Source organism: Emydura macquarii, unplaced genomic scaffold (genome assembly GCF_026122565.2).
Source record: "Emydura macquarii macquarii isolate MOO-44397 ecotype Brisbane River unplaced genomic scaffold, CSIRO-AGI_Emac_v2 contig_1230, whole genome shotgun sequence".
Lineage (NCBI taxonomy): Eukaryota > Metazoa > Chordata > Testudines > Chelidae > Emydura > Emydura macquarii.
Window position 1 is genome coordinate 10066477 of NW_027131367.1, and position 21416 is coordinate 10087892.

The window sequence follows — 21416 nt, forward strand, 5'->3', positions numbered from 1 at the left end:
TTTGGATCTTTCCTAGCGTTTGCATAAACTTTGTCAAGGTTCCTTTTAAACATTTGGGATGATATTTCCCCCCCTGGATCCTCGATTCATGCTAAGTACTTTAAAGCATTTCATTCATTTCAATCGGACTGAACAGAAGAAAGTACTACTCAGAATAAGACGGACAGAATCTGGCCCTAAGAGGCTAGCGTCTTTTTTGGCTTGACACACGCATCCAGGTCATGCTCCACATTTTCCAGGTCTAACAGGAACAAATTAGCATTCTTTGCCGTTTCTCAGAAATGTGTTTTCAATTCCTATCTAATTTTCAGCCTGCTCCCAAACATACCTGGAGAAGTGAATGTCCCAGAATTGTCATTGCTGACAAGTTGACTTTGCGCTGAGACTATCAACAAGTCACCACAGTTAACTTGGTCAATAGATACCTACTTTCAGTTTGTCTGCGACGGAGGATCGGTTGTGACTCCAAACCAGAAGGATTAGATTAATATGATTGAATGAAGCAGGCAAGCATGCTGCTCCCCCCTCACCCACACCAAAGCCCAAGCAGAGTTCTTGTATTTGAACTACACCATCAGTTCTTACAAGTAGGATCCACATGAACCTTTGTTTTCCTACCTATTACCACTAGCAAACTTAATCACACTCTAATTATGCATTGACAATTATCTCACTCCTGTAAATAGTGTAGTGTGTTCCTCACCTCAGCAAACTGGCTTTCATGTTACTGTAATGTGTCAGCATGCTGGCTGCCACCTTCTTCACAGTAAGTCCTTTCAAACAAACTTTATAGAAAGGATCATAGGAGAGTAGGGCTGGAAGGGAGCTTGAGAGGTCATCAAGACAAGCTGCCTGCACTGAGGCAGGACCAAATAAACCTAGGCCATCTCAGGCAGATGTTTATCCAACCTGTTCTTAAAAGCCTCCAGTGATGGGGATTCTACAAGGAGACCTGTTCCAGACCTTAACTCCTTTATAATTAGAAAGCTTTTTTTAAATATCTAACCTAGATTCCCCTTTCTGCAGACTAAGCCCATTACTTTTTGGGCTACCTCCAGTGGACACGGAGAACAATTGATTAAAGTTTTCTTTATAAACAGACCTTAAAACACATTTGAAGACTTTTCAGGCAACCCTCTTCCCCAGTCTTATTTTCTCAAGACTAACCATACCCAAGTTTTTTTTTTTTAGTCTTTCCTCCTGGGTCAGGATTTCTAAACCTTTTATCATCTTTGTTGGTCTCTGGACTCTCCAATTTACCCACATTTTTCCTAAAGTGTGGTTGGCACCCATAATTGGAGACAGTACTCCAGCTGAGGCCTCACCAGTGCCAAGTAGAGTAGGACAATTACCTCTCTTTTATTACATTAACAGCAGTGTTGTATATACCATAAAATGACATTAGCCTTTTTCTGCAACTGCACCACCTTGTTGACTCATTCAATTTGTGTTCCACTGTACTCTCCAGATCCCTTTCACCAGTGCTACCACCACCTAGCCAGTTATTCCCCATTTTGTAGTTGTGCATTTCAGTTTTCCTTCCTAGGTGAAGTACTTTGTAAGTGCCATTATTGAATTTCATCTTGTTGATTTCAGGATCAGTTAGAAAGCTGGTCTATCAGTCAAAGAACAGAGGCAACTATAATTATCCCCTAGCAATCCAATCTGAAAGATGAGTTATGGAATGAATGAGAGAATTCTATTTAACACAAGTCATGATTAGTCAGTCACTTTCAAACCCTGCTTTCATTCAACCAATTAACTTTGGCATAACTTCTAACTGCCTGATTTTCAGAGGTGCTGGATGCCCATAACCCCCACTTATTTCAATAGGAGCGGAGAGTGCTCAGCACCAGTGCAAATCAGGTCCTGAGTGTGTTCACACAAAGGCTCTGACAAATGCAGTGGCGCTACAACTGCAACAACTTTGGCTTAATTCTCTTCTGACTTACTCCTCTATCAATAAGGAGTAGCTCTGCTCAGTTCAATGGAATGACAGCTGAGTAAAATCATAGTATGCAGACAAAGAATCAAGCCCCCTGATCTTGACTTCTACTGACTCTTCTGTTTAAATAATCATAATCACATGGGCTTGCATGTAACACTCTGGGTATGCAATAATAATGCATGGTCAAGAGTCACATACTTGCAGTTAATTACTCTTCTGTTTGGTGAAGGCTGAAGCAAATATCAAGCTTTTATCCACCCTGGCAGTTGTGTATTGCTAGTATTATTAGAATACTAGTAACGACACATAGCTTGACAGATCAGTCGATACCTTGGTGGGAGGGAGGGGGAAATCAAAAATGACAAATTTTTGTCAGCTGCATTTTAAAAATCCTATGTACAAAAAATCCTTCACGGATCAATCAAACTTCAGTTCCACAGGGAACACCCAAATCACACTGCTAGTTTTACCAATGATTACTTCAGTTGAGATTGTTGGTAGAATTTTTAGACAGATAAGGGGCCAGATGGTCAGTGCACATGCATATCGCTTTCAGGTTTCAGTGAAGGTAGGTCCCACTTGAGATCCTGGCACATCATGTTCACCAGGGTTAGACATCTCTCTTCAGTAATATTCCAGCAATGGCATAACAGGAATTATGTGTCATGGGACTAATGTGCAATATAATCTTACTCCTGCTCTCATTGAAATCGGTTGCAAAACTCCTACAGACTTCAGTGGTGCAGGATCAAGCTTTACCTAGGGAAGTGGTGGAATCTCCATCCGTAGAGGGTTTTAAGGTGTGGCTTGACAAAGCCATGGCTGGGATGGTTTAATTGGGGTTGGTCCTGCTTTGAACAAGGGTTGGACTAGATGACCTCCTGAGGTCCCTTCGAACCCTACTCTTCTATGATTTACATGAGCAGAGCAGCTTCCTCCTAATCCAGACATCAGTAGTGTAGTCTCTATTCCTCATTGCCGGAGCTTTGTCTTCAGACTCTGCCTCTTCGTCTCATAAGGCTTCTTGAAGATCATCACTAAGTTTAGACGAATGAGAGGAAACAAATGTACCGTGTATAATATTAATCCGACCTAAAGATTGTCTCATTGAGAAGTGATGGAAAGTAAACAGAAGAATCTGTTCCAAACACATTATTAGAGCTTCTGCAAAGCTCCTTAGGGAAACATATAAATAGGTTCATTCAAGAGATTATATCATAAACATTTGCCAGAACTGCTGCATCAGGAGGAACAACTTCTACCAAAAGCAACTAGCACAACAGGACTTCCAGCAATAAGCAGCCATTGTATTTTACACATAATACAGCTTCACCCCTCATTGCAGCAGTTCAGTCACTCCAAAGATTACAACTGCAAACATCAACCAGCCCATAAATATTTTACTTCTCCACCTATTCAGAAGCACAATGAGCAATCAATTCCTGCAATACCAAACACACATCTGACTGAATTAGAGAACCTTCAAATGTGCTGTTTGAATATTGGATAACTAAGAAATCAGGCTATTCTGATCTCCCCATCTGAAGCTTTTGAATGCCTGAGCCAGGAGCGGGTTATCTTGTGAATAAATGCACAGCGCAGCAGGAGTCAATGTTACAGATGTAAGATGTAAACTGCTGTCTAAATGCAAGCTGCACGTCTATTATTAAGTTAGCTTCCCAAAAATCTATTTACAAACATGAGGTACGAGATTGAAGCTATGAAAGGACTAGAAAATAAGAGCACAGGGCTCTTTAGTGCAGAACTAAAGCAAGTGTTGTCAATACATAAAACTGTGTCCCCCCCAAAAGTGTTCACCAAATAATATACTTACAGAGCATTGCTGGGTTAGTCTGTGCAAACCCTGTGGTGAGAATCCATGCTGCACCCAAAGGAAGTGCAACACAGAACTACCAGCCTAGGGGAGGAGTGTTAAGTCACCTTTGTGCCCTCCCAATCCCAGGACTGCCCCCAGCATCACTTCGATAGCCCCTGGAACTGGTCTAAATGACAGCAGTGTCTGTAGAGTTGTGGGCTCCAGCCCTCCCCAGAATCTCTGCAGTACTGCGTAACACTACTTCACCCTGGCACACCTTCTATGACAGGGCTTCCGAGGGTACCCTGGGAAGACAGCCTTCCTGCCCCGGAGGAATTCTTCCAGAGTCAGAACTGGGATATTTCGAGCCCTTTTCTGCCATTCTGGCCTTTCTTGTGCAGTATCTGCTGAGCATTAGCAGATGTCTGGAGTTTTGCAGTTTGGCTTCCTACTGGAGTCTGAATACATTCTAAGCATGTATTGTGTTTTATTTACACAGATACACCAGCTTTAGAACAAAGAGGGTCAGACAGAATGCAGGAACTCTCTTCTTTCAGGAACCTCAGTCTAAGAACAGAGAACAACCCTGCTTCAAGAATTACCTCTAATCAAAAACCAATATAGAGAGCAAGTCCTCCTGCTGCTTACACTACTCCCCCTCCAGGGAGCGCTGCCTCTCACTCAGAGCCTTGCATACCAAAAACTAACACAACCAAGGCCTGAGTTACACCTTACGTCCCTCCCTCACCCCCACCTGCAGCTGATCTTTGTGTTTTCCGCACGTGGGGGAGGGATGGTCTGGGGTGACAGGCTAGGGCGACTGGGGGGGAAGGGGAGAAATATGCTCATCCCTTGACTCTGCTTCTAGGCTGGCCAGGAAGTGGGGCTTCAGAGGGAGGGGAGGTTAAGAACAGGGCAGCAGGGCCCAAGGAGAAAAGAGGAGGAGTAGGGGGCAGCGCCAGAGTTCCAGCACTCATGTGGGCCCCCTGGGCACAGGTCTCGTTGACCCGTGTGGTAATCTGTCACTGTTTAGGCATCCCTATGATGCCAATACCCCTAGGCACATGCCTGCTATGCCAATTGGAAATCCAGCCCTGCACACAGCATATCTTCCCAAAACTGAACATTTGCTCAGACATGAAAAATTAAGATGTTGATTAATAGTGCCAGCTGGTTACACCTGCTAGAGTAGTATTATCCTCAAATGTAGTCCACATTTTCTGGGGTATGCAGATAGCATTAGTGTGTATTGTCTGACCCGAAGGTTTAATGCAAAATAAATCAACGACTTTACTCATTTTTTGTCCTTTTCACAATTAAGACCTTCCTGATGAGCTTTTCAGGAAATGGTTATCAAGTCTTAAGATGCCTTTAATGAAAGGCTAAGCAAATGTGTCTTAATAGGCATTTTAAAACTTCTCATCATGGTCCCAGTGGTCCACATCCAGTAGTTCCTGCTCAGTCAAATTCCCTGTAACTCCCATTAACTTTAACAAGAGACTTGCCTGCACCGCTACATGATTTGTTCTTGACTTTCTAATGAATTGCGGCAGGGATTTCGAGAAGCATGGAGCATAATGGCTAATTGCTCTGTTGCCAGACTATGTTTCTTGGTCTTCAGCTCACAAAGCAAGTCTTATTCTGCAAGATAGATGAGATGGACTGAGGAAGATCAAAAATATAAGATGGCATCACACCATCGTTATTGATCAATGCCAAGACTTAATTTATTCTCTCTCTCTCACACACGCACATGCACACGCACACGCACACGCACGTTTAATCTGAAACAATTGGGAACACAATCTGCAAGTTGATAGTCAGTGTAATGGAAAGCTTCCTGGAATTTTCATTCTCCTCTTAAAACTAAAAAAAGATCATTGATCTCAACAGCAAAGGCAGGTTGTGCTCAGTTTTGTTCCCTATACACCTTGGATAAAAATATGAAGTCTGAATTTATCAAAGGTCCAGTTTTGACAATTGCATTTGTTAATGCATATAAGGATCAAGACATAGGGCAAATGACAGCAAAAGGAAAAGCTGGTAAAAGGTATTTGAAATAGATGCAGTGTCTTAATGAGATTAAGGTAATATGGTTAGGTTTCTAATGCCAATGACCCAATCAGCTCAATTAGTAGCTAGATTGAATATCTTTGCATGAACAAATCCAGAGGTCCTGTACCCAAATTATCATTCTTTGCCCTTAGCAAAGGGATTTGTCACTTTATGTTCCTGACCTAGCATATTGCATGTGTCATATTAGGCATGATTATGCAGCTGAGAAGCTTGAAAGTAGAGCTGCAGTTCTTCGTTGCACTGTGACAGCTACTGACAGCAGAGCTAAGTCACACAGAGCATGTGCAAAGGGAGAATAATACGTATGCAAATATATTCTATACAGATAAACCGTGGGAATGTATAAATAGATCTGGACATCTCAAGCACACACAGAAAGAGCCAAGTTCTGTGCTAGCATAAATCCATTGAAGTCAGTGGAGTTCTGCCTGAAGAGAATTCGACACAGAATTACTAATGGCAGTAAAAATTAAGGATAATTTAACGTAAATGCACAAACACCCCACAATGTAGTTATTGACAGCTAATTGAGAATTTTTATTTCACTGGGAACTCCTGGTAGAGACATACAATTAATCTTTCCAGTGATGTATGGCATTAGCTTGGCATTTTAGTCTCACTTGAAACACCGATTCCCCCCCCCCCCATCTCCTATGTTTACAATTCCGACGCCATGACCTTCTCACTAACACAGAATTTTAAACCCCCCCAAGTATGGACGTGCGAGAATCAATGCAGTGCTCCAGCAACAAGGAGGTTCCAAGTACAAGTCAACCACTGAAACCTTGGGACTGCATCCTGCAGCCTTTACTCACATGGGCAGTCCTAACTCAAGCAGAGAACCGCTGACTTTGTACAATGCACGTCCAGTAACACTAACAAATCTACACCAGTAGGGCTCCTGCGACTAAGCACCACAGAGAGCGGGGTGTGGCCAAGAACGAGGGCACAGCCAGAATGCTGGAGAAATGACTGTGCTGAAGAGACACACCAAGGGGTCAGGTTCTGCTCTCAGGTTACAGTGGTGTACATCTCTACTGGTACAAATCCCATTCAACAGAGCTCAGATTTAAGATTTCCAGTGTCATATGCCCATTAACACATGGGTAGCAAACAAGCTACAGACTAAGAATTGTTTATTCCGTTGACTTCAGTGGAGTTGCTCTGGATCTGGACAGGTATAATTATGTGAGAGGAGACCCTGGCACGTGATTCCTGCAGGATATGGTGGCACAGCTCTGTAAGAGAAATCTGAAAAATCCCAAAATACTTGTTTTCAAATTCTTGTCATATCTGGATGTTACAAATCTGTCTAAGGCATTTGATCTCATTATTTATAAAAGTTGACAGAATAAATATGTCTGATTTTAGATTTACTAATTGAAGCAAGGTGTATTGGCCTTAGGAAACTGGTGATTAAGGATAGCATTTGACTTCCCTTTGAGTTTTATTAAACATTAAACAGAGAAAACCCTTAGGAATCCAAGCTGATCTCAAGCGGTCTCTCTGCCCCAGATGTTTAATATGATTCCAATTCAGAGAAAGCATGAGGGACATTGCAACCTTTCATGGTAAATAGTTGTCAAAGCTGAAGCAACGGAAGGTCACCTTCTCTTCATGTGTAGGTCACAGGGGAATTTTCTTGTACAGCTAAGTCACAGAGATGTTTTCAGGTGCAGTCTGAGGTCCAAAGAGTATTAATTTCAGGTCTTACCATAACTCATACAAGAAGGCAAGTATACTTTTTAGCAAAACATTAGAACTAAAAAATAATTTGTAGCAAGTAATATATATTCACTGAGTTTTGCCTCTTTCTGTTCATATGTTTTCCATTAAGAGATTGTACTTTTCACATATTACATTCACATTCACATATTCATGGAATAAGTCCTGTAAATAAGTTTTGTTTTTTTTCATTTTCGGGAGGGGTTGCTATTCTGGAACTTGAATCTAGGGTAGGTTTTGGGGTTTTTTTGGGCAAGTATTTGCTAATCTATCCATGCCTCTGCTTTATAAACAACCCCAGCCTTCACTGTCCATTAATCAAGTTTTCTTTAAATCGTCTTCATGCTTTCTCCCAGCCAAGGGAGATGCACCCAGTACAAATCCATAAAGCTACTAACATTGTCTTCCTCCAAATCCTCCCTTAAAACTCATCTCTGCCATAACGCCTACCCTACAGACACCTCAACACTGGCTGGACTGCTGTGATCCTGCTTGTCCTACCAAATATGGTCATTCCACCACTTCCATCCTGCTCCCTCCCCAATTTGTCTGTTTTATCCACCTGGTGTGTCTCATTCCATGCTAAAGATAATGAGTTCTTTGGGTGGAGGGCTGTTCTTTTAATTACGTACGTATACAGCACCTAGCACAGTAGGGCCTTGATCTCTCACTGGGAACCTCTGGTTGCTACCAGAATTCAAATACAAGTAATAAATAATACTACTTCAAAAATTAGTCGTGTTTATTGCAGACAGGTTATATGGTGCATTTCTCTTCTGGTGAAAGTACTCAATGATAAGTTTGAAATTGGGTGCAACTAATATTTTGTAAATTTAATTTAAAATACACTGTTTTGGTGAACATGATAGCCAGGAAACACACATGGTCAGATATTTGCATGTGACATTCCGATAGCATCATTAGAACAGTGGACTAGAGCACATAAGATAAGGCTTAATGCTCTTCCAGGAAACTGTAATTTAGTCCAATCTATTATACAATGTGATTATATAGCCACTACAGCATTATATGAATGAATAACGACTGTTTGATACTGATGGAGTCTAAGTAGCATATGGTGTTCTTTTGAAATGATATAGTACATTGTTGTAGACGCCTACAGCTATTACTGTAAAATATCATTGCATGATACTATATAAATTATTTAGTGCAATGGAATGAGTTCCAGTGAAGTATATATGCTTAACTCTCAAACAAAGCAATACACCATAGACTACAATATCCTGACTTTAAGCCACCATAATGTCAGTTTCCTTCAGTAGACTACGTCTATAGCATCAGTACAGGCCTGCAATATGGGAAGTTGTGACATGATGTCATTCTAATAATAAGGGAAATATAAAAGTGAGAGGGGATCAACACTGAGTTATCTGTCAGTAAATTAATCTCATTTACATTGCTGTTGCTTTCTGTCTCTTTCTATTTCCTGTTCTGTCTATTCCAACACCTTTCCACCTCTCTCAATTGTGGAGTCAACCAAGATCCATTTGGGCTTCCGGTGTAACTTAGAAAAGCCTGAGGGCCATTCTAAACTGCCAAGTTGCAACGGCTCCCCAGCAGGGTTCACTGGAGCAGTGAACCAATTCAGAGAAAAGAATCAACCGGAAATTGGTTGAAAAGTTTGAGGTTCACAAACCTTTGGAACAATTTTTTTTATCATCTCTTTAATGTTTATGTCTGAGTCTTTTATGATTCCAGCCAAAATGAAAAGCAAAGAGACCCAAAAATATCACCAGACTGGAAAGGAAGCTTTAGAAATCTTCCTTTCAGCAATGTTTCTTCATAATTCCTTAAAGTACACACCAGTTGTGCAGACTCAAGGGATTTTAATAAGTTTCAGGTAAGTCTTTGGAATTTTGGTTGCTCACATAACCAAGCCTCCAAACAATTCACATACATCTGCCACCCCAGCACACCACATACTGAAGAAAGAATTTTTCCCAGGTTTAACTTTATTTTCCATTTCAGCAAGAAATACTTTTCTATCTCCTCTTAACAAAGTAGATTTCTTTTTACAATATACTGTATGAATGAACCAGATAAAACCTAAGCAGCTTGTCCTATTATATTTTGCTTACTTTTCTTAAGGACACCGACAGTTTTAAAAGAGCTAACCATATTTCATCTGTGAGATATTTTATAATGGTTGCAGCTGTCTTCACAGACTGATGCAGTTAAGTGAATTGCTACAATGGTTTCATATGAGCAGAAATAGCTTTCTGCCAGATAAAGTTAGCAATTGAGCAATATTGAAGAATCAGCATTCGACCTATTGTGCTATCCACCATTAGTGCTGCTGTCATTCTACCCACTAGATTTGACTAACCACACATACGAACACTGACAAACTATAGATGCATATTCAGTTAATGGATTAAGTATGAGAACAGTTAAAAAAGAAAATGTCTTTGTTTCCAAGGTACAGAATATTAATGTTTGCAATTCATTCGGAGATATATTAAAAGCCTAATGACAAATTTAAAGGACCTAATTCAGAGTGATGAGCACCCTAAACTTCCATTGAAGCCGTTGTGTTTTGAGGAGTGGGCCAATTTAAATATATAAACATTTTCTCTTCAATTCATATATGGTGGATAAAACACTAAAAAAAACCTAGATACTTTTGTGGTGACATTTTTGAGGATCACAAAATATGTTGATAAATGACAAGTGGAGGAAGTGACACGGGGCAGCCATTTTAGACTTAGATTCTGGAAGGAATCTGTAGTGATTCTGAAGGTGGAAGGCGATTTGGGTGCAAGTGACCATGAAATCATGATGATTTCATGATTCTGAGGAAAGAAAGAAGTGAAAGCAGCACAATCAGGATAATGGACTTCAACAAACTCAGAACTGGTAGGTAAGGTCCCATGGGAAGAAAATCTAAAAAAACCGGAGAAAACATTAAAAAGGCACACCTAACTTTACCTATGCAAAGGAAAGATAGGAGGAATTGGAAGAGGTCAATATGGCTCCATCAGTGGCTTTTTAAATGACATGAAATTCAAAAAGGAAACCTTTTTGGAAACAATCCACTTGCTAAGGAGGAGTACAAAAGAATAGTACAAGCATGTAGGGACAAAACCAGAAAGGCTAACACACAAAGTGAGTTACACCTACCAAGAGTCATAAAGGCAATATGAGAGTCTTTTAAATACATTGGGGGCAAAAGAAAGACCAAGGAAAGTGTTGGTCTTCTACTTGGCAGGAAAGGAAAGCTAATAACTGATGACATCAAGAAAGCTCAGGTGATTAGCTGATTAAAGAATATTTAGATAAATTGTATGTATTGAAGTCAGAAGGGCTTGAAATTCATCCTAGGGGAGTGGCTCTCAACCTTTCTAGACTACTGTACCCCTTTCAAGAATCTGATTTGTGTTGCATACCCCCAAGATTCACCTCCCTTAAAATCTGCCTGCTTATGAAATCAGGCATAAAAATACAAAAGTGGCACAGCACACTATTACTGAAAAATTGCTGACTTTCTCATTTTTACCACATAATATTAAAATAAATCAATTGGAATATAAATATCGTACTTACATTTCAGTGTATAGTATATAGAGCAGTATGAATAAGTCATTGTCTGTATTAAATTTTAGTTTGTACTGACTTCACCAGTGCTTTTCATGTAGCCTGTTGTAAAACTAGGCAAATATCTAGATGAGCTAATGTACCTTGGAGACCCGTTGGATGAGAACCCAGTTGAGAACCACTGTCCTAGGGTCCTTAAAGTACTAGTTTAAGCAATCTCGGAACTATTAGCAATTATCTTTGAGAACTCCTGGAGGATCATTGAGGCCCCAGAAGACTGTAGAAAGGCAAACATAGTACCTATCTTTAAAAATGGGAACAAGAAGGGCCTGGGCATTATAGGCCTGTCAGCCTAACTTCAATACCTGGAGAGATACAAATAGATTGTTTAATAATTTGTTCCAGTAAGCACCTAGAGGATAAGGAATAGCCAACATGGATTTGTGAAGAACAAATCATGCCAAACCAACCCAATTTCCTCCATTTGACAGGGTTATTGGCCTGGTGGATGGGCAGAAGCAGTAGTCTGGATATGTCTTTATTTTAATAAGGCTTTTGACATAGTCTGTATGATATTATCATAAGCAAACTAGGTAAATGTGGTCTAAATGAAATCATTATAATGTGGGATCATAACAGTTTGAAATTATGATTTGCTGTCCAGCTAGGAGAGTGAGGCCTCAGCTGGAGTACTATGTCCAGTTCTGGGCACCATGATTTAGAAAAGATGTGCACAATTTGGAAAGAGTCCAGAAGAAAGCAACAAAAAAAATGGTAAAACGTTTATAAAACCTGATTAATGAGGAAAGGATTAAAAATTGGGCATGTTTAGGGAAAAAACACTGAAGAGGGACCTGATAACAATCTTCAAGTATGTTAAGGGATATTATAAAGAGGACAGTGAACAATTGTTCTCTATATCCACTGAAGGATGGACAAGTAGTCCTTAATCTACCTAATCTTGAATACTGCATGCAGATCTGGTCACCCCATCTCAAAAAAGATATTGAAATTGGGAAAAAAGAGAGAGAAGGCAACAAAAGTTATCAGGGGTATGGAACAGCTTCCATAGGAAGGGAGATTAAAAAAGCTGGGACTCTTCAGCTTGGAAAAGAGACAACTAAGAAGGGGGACATGATAGAGATCTATCAAACCTTGATTGGTGTGGAAAAAGTGTATAAGAAAATATTATTTACTCCTTTACATAACATAAGAACTAGGAGTCACCTAATGAAATTAATAGGCAGCAGATTTAAAACAAACAAAAGGAAGTACTACTTCACACAGTGCACACTCAATCTGTGGAACTCCTTGCTATGGGATGTTGTGAAGGCCAAAACTATAACAGGTTCACAAAAGAACTAGATAAGTTCATGGAGGATAAGTCCATCAACGGCTATTAGCCACGATGGGCAGGGATGCAACATCATGATCTGAGTGTCACTAGCCTCTGTTTGCCAGAAGCTGGGAGTGAACGACAGGAATCACTTGAAATCGGTTGAAAGGCTCATATTAACTTCACTGGGATTTGATTCAGGCCCTAGATATGCAACTCTTATACACTAGGGCAAGATCCTCAGCTGGTGTAAATTGGCTATGCCAATTTAAGTTAGCGGAACTATACAAATTTACATCAGTTGACAACCAGGCCCTCAGCGTATGGAGTAATGTTAATGTATTATTATAACAGCATTGTGATCTGTTAAAACATTAGGTTATCTGAATCAAAGCTGCCTCACAGTCTCTCGTTTACTCAGTGTAGTGCAAGAGAGCTAGGGTGAATTTCTAGCACCACTGAAGTCTATGGGAGTTTTGACTTCAATGGGGACAGGATTTCACCTGATATTTTAAATTAGTAGATTCTGTAGATAAATAATGTTCAGACAGGCACTCAAATCCAGAAACTCAACTACTAAGTGTCTGTTAACAATATTTGAAAATATTTGTACGTATGTTAATTTAGTGGTAGAGAAAGGTCCCAGTTTGATAACTGGAACGTGTGTGTGGTGGTGAGAAATTGTGTCTTAGTGGGCATCTTAAAGAAAGAGAAAATGCAACCAGAAACAGATCATCTACCCAGTAACACTGTGCTTTCACATATCAGACTTTCTGTAGCCATGGATAATATATTACATTCTAATTCAGACTGTGGGTACATCAATACATACAAGAGATAACGTGGATATGTTGGACAGATGCAGAGAGTGTTATAAATGCTGAAATACCAAATAAGTGTCTGAAATCTATATTCTGTACCACACATAGAATAAGACAGGCAGTTCTAGTGAGTCACATCATAATGTCATTCCCCAGCCTAACTGCCAGAGAAACTGAGTTCGGTGCTGTGAAAATGGAGTAGATTCCTTTAGTAAAATAAACATGAAAAATAAGGAAGTCATTAAATATAAATAATAGGGCTGCATATTTTAATAGCAGGTTGATGTAAATGAGTACGGTATCTGAGAGGCAGCCAAGTAGGCTAGGGATTTCACCGTTGCATGGTGATACTTCATTCATAATAGTCATCATGTAAAGTATTCTTAGACACAGTATGCTGTAGACCAGTGTAAAACCTTTGCAGAAAGTCCATATTTCAGAACATTCCCAAAAAGGGGCTGATGTTTGTGATGTTAACTGAACTTGGAACCTACTCTGAAATTTTCACACTGGTCTATTTACATTTAGGGCACCATTATGGTACTAAGCCACAGGTAACTGCAGGCAAGGATTGAGACGGGCAAATGCACTGTGCTTGCTAGAGTTCCTGGAGACATTGCATCTCTGAAAGAGCAGAATGGAGAGTATTTCTATTATGCCACCTTCGGAGAGGGTGTAGCCTTCACTTTCCTGGAAGATAGAGGTGCAAGGAGGAAACAGTCTTATCTCCTCTGAGGAAGATAGTCCCTTGAACCTATTGCAAATTGTTAAAGTCATGTCTGATTCATAAGTTTGGACAGTGTGGTTATATTTGTGCTGGCTTCGGTGTAGTTTACTTGACAGGAGTACAATGTTGCCTTAGTGATCTTGTTATTAAGTAAACTTGCTTATAACTATATACTGGACAAGGGTCTGTAGGGCAACAGACACAAAATGTGCTGCCAAAAGAAAATCAAGGAAAAAAACAGGAAAGTCCCCAAACGCCTCTAAGAAAGCAAAAACTCAAAGTAGCCTGGTCAAATATGCATGATCAGTGTGAAATCGGTGGTAATAAATCAATGAGAAAAGAGAAACATGAATAGCAGAGACAGGGAAATGTAAGGCAACTGAAGCTAACACATGAGTATTGTATGAGTTGTGTAAGACAAACAATACTTAATAGAGACTGGAAAAGAACTAATTGATTGTAACTTAGATGGGTATAATATGTGGGAGATTGTAAGAGGGTAGAATCATAGAAGTGTAGAACTGGAACGGACCTTGAGAAGTCATCTAGTCCAGTCCCCTGCATTTAAGGCAGGACTAAGTACTATCTAGACCATTCCTGACAGGAGTTTGTCTAACTTGTTCTTAAAAAATCTCCAATGATGGAGATTCCACAACTTCCCTAGGCAATTTATTCCAGTGCCTAACTACCCTGAAAGTTGGGAAGTTTTTCCTAATGTCCAACCTAAACCACCCTTGCTGCAATTAAGGCCATTGCCTTTTGTCCTGTTTTCAGAGATTAACAAGAACAAATTTTCTCCCTCCTTGTAACAACCTTTTATGTACTTGAAAACTGTGTTCATGTCCCCCCCATGGGTCTTCTCTTCTCCAGACTAAACAAATCCAATTTTTTCAATCCTCCCTCATAGGTCATGTTTTCTAGACCTTTAATCATTTTTGTTGCTCTTCTCTGGACTTTCTCCAATTTGTCCCCATATTTCCTGAAAGGTGGTGCCCAGAACTGGACACAATATTACAGTTGTAACCTAATCAGTGCAGAGTAGAATGGAATAATTACTTCTCATGTGTTGCTTACAATACTGCTGCTAATGCATCCCAGAATGTTTGCTTTTAAAAAAACAAAACAAAAAACAAAACAAAACACTGTTGACTCATACTTAGCTTGTGATCCACAATGACCCTCCAGTTCCCTTTCTGTAGTACTCTGTCCTAGGGAGTCATTTCCCATTTTGCATATAGGCAACTGATTGTTCTTTCTTAAGTGGAGTACTTTGCATTTGTCCTTATGGAATTTCATCCTATTGACTTCAGACCATTTCTCCAATTTGTCCTATACTCTAAAGCACTTGCAACCCCTCCCAGCTTGGTATCATCGGCAAACTTTATGTGTACTCTATGCCACTGTCTAAATCATTGATAAAGATATTGAACACAACCAGACCCAGAACTGATCCCTACAGGACCCCACTCAGTATGACCTTCCAACTTGACTGTGAATCACTGATAACTACTCTCTCTGGGAACAGTTTTCCAGCCAGTTATGCACCAACTTTACAGTAGCTCCATCTAGGTTGCAATTCCCTAGTTTGTTCATGAAAAAGATCATGCAAGATAGTAATCAAAGCCTTACTGAAGTCAAGATATACCACATCCACCTTTTTCTCCCTGTCCACCAGGCTTGTTACCCTGTCAAAGAAAGCTATTTGGTTGGTTTGACATGATTTGTTCTGGACAAATCCATGCTGACTATTACTTATTATCTTATTATTTTCTAGGCATTTGCATATTGATTGCTTAATTATTTGCTCCATTATCTTTCTGGGTACTGAAGTTAAGCTGATTGATCTGTAATTCCCCACACTGTTCTTATTTCCGTTTTTATAGATTGGCACTGTATTTGCCCTTTTCCAGTTCTCTGGAATCTCTCCCATCTTTCATGACTTTTTCAAAAACATAATCGCTAATGGCTCAAATACCTCCTCGGTTTTCTCCTTAAGAATTCTAGGATGTATTTCATTAGACCCTGATGACTTGAAGACATCTAATTTGTCTAAGTAATTTTTAATTTGTTCTTTCTATATTTTAGCCTCTGATCCTACCTCATTTTCACTGGCATTCATTAAGTTAAATGTCCAATTGCTGCTAAGCTTTTTGGTGAAAAACAAAAAAGTCATTTAGCACGTCTGCCTTTTCCATATTTTCTGTTATTGTTTCCTCACTCCCTCCTTGAGTAACCGGTCTACCCTGTCCTTGGTCTTCCTCTTGCTTCTAATGTATTTATAGAATGTTTTCTTGTTACCCTGTCTGTCTCTAGCTAATTTAATCATATTGTGTGCCTTGGCCTTTCTAATTTTGTCTTTACATACTTGTAGTATTTATTTATATTCATCCTTTGTAATTTGACCTAGTTTCCACTTTTTGTAGGACTCTTTTTTGAGTTTCAGATCACTGAAGATCTCCTGGTTAATCAAGGGTTGTCTCTTACTCTATTGCCTATCTTTTCTATGCAGTGGGATAGTTTGTTGTTGTGCCCTTACTAATGTCTCTTCGAAAAACTGACAACTCTCTTGAACGGTTTTTCCTCTTCAACTTGGTTTCCTAGGGCATCTTACAAAGACACGCTCAAGGTCACCTTCAAGCATGGAGATATCAACATCAAAGACTGTGAGGAGCAAGTTGCTGACTGCTCAGTGTGGCGCCACCTTGTTCATCAAGGTGTGTTTCACTTCGAGGCCCAATGACTCGATACCGATGCAGAATGGCGGTGGCAGAAGGAGGAGACCAACCCAGGGCTGCAAATCCCACTCCCCTGCACAACAACATGCCCCCAATGCCGAAGAATGTGTGCACCCAGAATCGGGCTCCTCAGTCATCTGAAGACCCACCAAGCCTGACGGACATCATTCTCGTTTCCGAGGGACTGCCGATGATGACCTACCAACTCCCTGAGTTTGCTGAAGTTTGCCTTCTTGAAATCCATTCTCTTTATTGTACTGTTTCCCCTCCTACTATTTCTTAGAATCATGAGCTCTATCATTTAATGATCACATCACCCATGCTGCCTTCCACTTTCAAATTCTCAACCAGTTCCTCCCTATCTGTCAAAATCAAATCTAGAACAGCCTCCCCCCAGTAGCTTTCTTCACTCCTGAAATTAAAAATTGCCTCCAATGCATTCCAAGAACTTGTTGGATAATCTGTGCCCTGCTGTGTTATTTTCCCAACAGATGTCTGGGTAACTGAAGTCCCACTTCACCACCAAAATAGTTAAATGGAGTACTGTAGGGAAAAAAAAAAATCTATAGTAACCCACTGACGTGCCGGAAGAAGATAACTGCCCATTTTCTTTTTTCAATTCGTCAGTCATTTCTTACTTGACTAGTAATTGTAATTGCAAGGCCTGGTTATGGTTCAAATAAAGATTTGAATTAATAAACTTGAGCATCTTGGACTCAGGTGTCTGGCAATCTCACCTAACATACCATCTTTTCCTTGCACACTTCAGCAGGACTGGACATGGCAAAAGCCGACTCTTCACTAACACCCTTCTGCCCACCCACAGATACTGGCATATTTTTAAGACCTTCACTATAGATAAAGTTGCTCCAAATGATTGTTCACTTCAGATTATCACATTTTAGATCAGACTCTAGCTCAAATTCTTTTAATTCAGCAGCATCACAAACTGCTATAAGTTTTCCCCTGCCCTTCACTTTTCCTTGACATTGTTTTTGGAATAGTATTGTTTATAGAACACCAGAACTTTGATTGCTGTCTCTTGGGCATATAAATATGCAAGTATCATGAGCAGCTGAGTGCATGCATAGTATGATGACTTTTTCTCCCTGATGCATCTACTGTACAGGATGTGAAAATGAACTTTGAAACCCTAAAGTCTATTTATCCTGAATCTCTGGTAGCTGACTTTCCCAGAAAACATGTTAACTGTCATCACTTTCAAGAGCCTGGAAGATGCTTTTTGCCACAGTAGTGTTTTAGCTGATGACACTCAGCATCTCATACAATCTTATCTGAAGGGTCTGACAGTTCACTTTCAGCACAGTCATTGCATCAGCCCACTACGAAAGACAAAGCTAGCTCCCCAGAGGACTAGATTGAGCGGCAAGTGGCTTGCAAAGCTTTTGGCACACTCACCATATTTCACTACGCAATATTTACTTATTTAGGTTGCTATGTGGAAATGTTTCTTTTCAAGCCTCCAATGCCTTGGTTGATCAGAGGCATTCATTGACCGATTATGTCACATGCAAACACGAGACTAACTCCCTCCACCCCCCTTTTTTTGATGTTATCTTTGGCATCGATGATTCAGAGTTTGAAAGCACACTGGCTGGAGCTTTATAATTATGCACTGCAGATAAACAATACAGAGCTGTTTGATTTTCTAACACCTCAGGCAGTAACGTGACCACATACAGAACACTAAAAACAACAAGTACAGAATAGGCAGCATGCAAAGAGGAGTCCCTTCGCTTGCACTGCACAACATAGGACTTTCAATAGCAAATGGTTTGTCAGCAGCAGGACAGTACCTAGGTTCCTTGCTTTGTGGAGCAGCCAGCCACATCACCCAGCAGTTGGATCTAGAAGTCTAAAAGGAAACCCAGTAACAATGCTAAGGCAAACCGTAAATTAAGATGTTATATAAACAAGAGGATTTAGGAAACAAACCTTACTAAACTCAATCAAGATAAACTGTCTCCCTAAAGTATAGGGAGAGTTCAGCTATCGGGATCGTTAATTGAAGTTGTGATTCCATGTAATTATGTACTGGGGGGTGGGTTGTTTTTGTTTTCAAGACAGTGAAATAAGCTATTTATAGTGACATCTGACAGGATGAAAAAGAGATGATTGCTTTTTGTTTTCTCACTCAACATCACAGAAACAAGATGAATGAGACACAAAGCAGCTTTCTAAAGAAATGGGATAAATTTTCATCTCTTAGAATATAAAAGTTCTAAAGGCCTAAATAGAATATTGAGTTCAGATTCTGCAGTATGTGGCAAAATATTTTGGGGTATGGAAAAATGCTATTACGATAATTTGTAATATATATTTTCTTTTATGTAACTACACTTGAATTTAATTGTAGCAGATACATTTTAAAATCAATGTGACAAGGGGAGATGGGAATTCTAGGGTGACAATTTGACTTTACAGTTAAAACCATTCATCCCTACGGGTCAGGAAATGGCAAGTTCTGCCTAAAATTTCATGCTTAATTCATCAACTGGGTGTTTGCAGGAGTCTCCAGATCAGGAATCATCTTCTATATCCTATATGAGCAGTCCCATACAATATTATACTGTTATACCTGCTGGGTGCTGAAAAACAAGCAGATTCTAGTGGATTGCAAACATTCAGATGGAAAGCCCACTTTTTAGAATTTGGCTGTCTAAACTGCACACTTCTTTATCATATTTAAACAATCCAATAGGTAATTAGATGCATAAAATAAATATTTGCATACTAAAGCACTCAAATGTGGAATTGGGCTGACCAGTTAGTGGCCTAGATGATCGAAAGAGAACTGATGTCGTGATTGATGCTTGCAAAACCTCAAACAAAATAGTAAAGCACACATGGTGTAACTCCCACTTGACAAATGGAAAAAAGGAACCTTTGAATTGTATCCCCACAAATGCTACTGTCTTACAAAAGGCCACGCAGTTTCTACCATAACATAAATACTTAATAATTAATACACAACCAACTTCTTTGGATTGCTTTGTTTCCAGCATTGCAAACCCCAATTCCTCCAGCAGATATGTTACTCCACCTTCAATAAGACCACAAGTGTATCAACACTTCAGAATCTCTGGGAAAAATAAGTAGCTTGACTTTTAAAAACCTTCTTCTATGAATTATAAAAAACCCAAACAAACAAACAAACAAACATGATTGCAGAAAAACTTTAGTTCTCAATTCAACGAGGCCCATCCCTGCTCTCCAGTGATGTCAATACTGATGGTTCTGTTATATTCTATGAAAGATAAAACGCAGAGAAATTCAATGCACTTCTAAACCCTTTAGGAATTCATTTGCTGATAAACGGCTATTCTGTCAAGAATTATAACCAGGTAAGGAGACATCTGAATAATTTGTTCAATGTTCTTCTTTTGCAGGGGCTGGCCTATGCCGGCTGTTTGAAGCAAATAAGTTATAAATCACACAGTTAAGGACAAGTGTTGTGTGATGCATACACAGCAGTCCCATGTTGTGTAGTGCCTTCACTATCTTTCAAAGGATATCCATGTGCAGAAATTGGTGTTAGACAGCCCCCACATCAACAACAACATCACTGATTTAAAAATGCATTCTGTAACCAGCTAATCTTCTCCACCACTCACAAACCAGCCATTCCCCAAGGTCTCTCCCCAGGCAGCTTTATTTTCTCAAAACAGGCAAAATTATTAAAGCCAGTTCCTCAGTCCATCCTGAGGATTTTCCCCTTTACCTCTTGGTCCTCCCTGATTCAAAGTTTCCTGCATGAATCTTCTGTTCACTGAGCATTGCCACCCAGGATAGCGCTTTTCCCCCAGAAGCTTACCACTACCTTGCCTGCCCTCCTAGGGAACTTCCCCCTCCTACTAGCACACTAAACCCCCCATCAGGCTGTAGGTCCAGGTGCCCTCTTTTAAACCTAAATGGGGTCAGCTGACCAGTCACAGGTTTGCCAGCCCTGCTCCCTCTTGAAGAGGAGAATCAGCCTGTCACACACTCCAGTGAAGGCGGCCAGCTCACCACTTCAGCCTCATTTAATTCCTCAAACAGGGGCTCATCAGATCTTTTATTTCGTTGTACAGTTTCATTCCGGGTTTGGTATGACTGAAGCTTTGAATTACATAAAAAAGTTTCAAAACATTTATGAAAAATAAATAATTTTTTTTTCCTCTTTCCACAATTTTACTCCCCTGAAAAATGGGGAAAAACTAAAAATGGGCTGGATGCGGGGGGAGAGATGTGAAAAAAGTTGTTTTGGGAGTCTGTCAAAATAAAATAAAAATAAAAAAGTTTTGGCATTACATTTTGAGTTTTGTTGTTGGGTTGGGTTGGTTTTTAAAAGCAGTATTGTTTCAATGAAAAATATTTGAAAAAAATTCAACTGGCTCTATTTTAAATTATGTAAACTATAATTCATGATGATGAGCAGAACAGTTTCTTGAAAACTTGGAAGAAAAAAAGCCAGTGGCATAATATGGTCTTCTAGGTAACACACACAATATGAACCTTTCCCAAAAATTCTGAAATCATATATAGATTTGGTTTGTATAGTACAAATCATATATTGATCTCTTCACATTGAGTGAGGTTTCTGACAATTTAGCAATATGACTTACTTTGCTTCTGAGCAAACAATAACAATGATTGACTAAATGTAACAGACCATAG

The 21416-nt window shown here is 39.8% G+C and overlaps 1 long non-coding RNA gene across 1 annotated transcript in view; it reads right to left on the bottom strand.

The window, feature by feature from the left end:
* Positions 1-20627, bottom strand: part of LOC137152648 (uncharacterized) — a 43734-nt gene extending 23107 nt beyond the window's left edge. Inside the window, exon 1 of the long non-coding RNA XR_010919563.1 lies at positions 20482-20627. This is a non-coding gene — a long non-coding RNA (uncharacterized lncRNA). The remainder of the gene's footprint in view (positions 1-20481) is intronic.
* Positions 20628-21416: the final 789 nt, after the last annotated feature.